The sequence below is a fragment of the Pteropus vampyrus genome, unplaced genomic scaffold (genome assembly GCF_000151845.1).
Source record: "Pteropus vampyrus isolate Shadow unplaced genomic scaffold, Pvam_2.0 Scaffold208, whole genome shotgun sequence".
Lineage (NCBI taxonomy): Eukaryota > Metazoa > Chordata > Mammalia > Chiroptera > Pteropodidae > Pteropus > Pteropus vampyrus.
Genome location: NW_011888989.1, coordinates 2,462,749 through 2,464,459, shown reverse-complemented (window position 1 = coordinate 2,464,459; position 1,711 = coordinate 2,462,749). Strand labels below are relative to the sequence as shown.

General features: G+C 35.1%; 1 pseudogene; it reads left to right on the top strand.

Annotated features, from left to right (window-relative positions):
• Window positions 1–769: 769 nt before the first annotated feature.
• On the top strand, window positions 770–888 carry LOC111747038 (annotated as a pseudogene).
• The last annotated feature ends 823 nt before the right edge of the window (window positions 889–1,711 follow it).

Sequence of the window (1,711 nt, the reverse complement as noted above, 5' to 3'; positions counted from 1 at the left end):
TATCTTTTATTAAACCAAACATTAAAGACACTGGCAAAAATGTAAAACAATGCTCTCTTCATTGATTTTTTTAGGAAAATTATTGTTATTTTTTATAAAAATATGTTATTTGTGTTAACATGTGTTGATTTTATTATTGCTATTTTAAAATTAAGATTTTTTAGAAAAATTAAAAAATTTTTTGGAAAAAATTTACATATTTTTGAAATTTCTCAGTTTTAATTTCTAATACAATATACATCAATAGATATCATCCACACAAACAAAACACTTTGGGGTTCTCCATAACTTAGGAAAAAGGGGTCCTGAGGTAAAAAAAAAAGTTTGAGAAACACTCCATTTCAGGATTGCTAAGCAGAGCTGTAGGCCTGCCTGAATCTGTGTATCACATATTTGAAAAGGAACTGGTTACTCAGTTTTCTTCGACAGCATCTATTGGTCTTGCAGCAAGAGGAGAAACAAAGTTGAGTTAATCCACTGCTGGAGGTGGCAGAGTTGTAGTTGGACTAAGGATTCCTGATGGAGATGGGCTGTTGATGATGATTATGATGACAGTGACATTGATTTATTGATTCATTTAACACATATTTTTTGAGCATTTAGAATGAGACAGACACAGTCCAGACATTGAAGATTCAGCAATGAATAAGAGGCAAAGATCCCTTACTGTTGGTGCTTACTGTCCAGTGGGAAAGACTGGCAAGGGCAAATAACTGAAATAGAAGGTATACTAGATCATAATAAATGCTAGAATGAAAAAAAAATCTTGGTCTACCGCCATGCCACCCTGAATGTGCCCGATCTCATCTGATCTCAGAAGCTAAGCAGGGTTGGGCCTGGTTATTACTTGGATGGGAGACCACCTAGGAAGACCAGATGCTATAGGTGTAAAAAAAAAAAAATCTTGGGAGATGGTAGAAGAATTGGGGTTATGTATGTAAATGCTAGATGGGGTGGCCAGAGGTCTCACAGAAAAGGTGTCATTTGAGTAAAGACCTCAAGGAAGTGGTAACAAGAGAGAAAAGTGATTCATATAAAAGGAGCCACAAATCCCCAAAGGCAGGAAAGTAACTAGTGTATTGATGAACAGCGAGGAGGCCACTGCTGGTGGCTGGAGAAGAAGAGAAGGAGGTAGAGGGAGAGAAAGTGGAAGTAGGGGGCAGGGGAGTAGAGAAAGAAGAAGAGGAGGGAGAGAAGGATGCAAACATGGCTAGCAATAAATAAGCCATAGATATGCCAGCTTCTCCCCTCACATTACCTGCTGTAATTCTTTTTTTTTCAATTGAGATATAATTGACATTCTTTAACCTGGTTTCTCCACCATACAAGGTTCATTCCATTTTTAGCATCTAATGGAAGCAGGAAAATGGAAAAACCTAAAGTTCAACAACAGAGTTTAAATAAATTATGGTATGCTATGTGACCTTGAAAATTCATAGCTCTGCACAACATTTATAACTTAGGAAATGCTTATATCACTAGATAAAAAACATAGGACTCAAAGCTACATAGCTAATTTGTTTAAATGCCTACATATATACATCTTTCCTCCTTCCCAGATAATTATACTGTAGTGTTAAAAGTGCTTACCTCTAGGTGATTGAATTACAAGCATTTTTATTTCTTTTAATTATTTTCTAACTTTTCTACAATAAACATATTACTGTCATAATCAGAAAATGATAACATTTAGAAGTGAATTAAATAATTC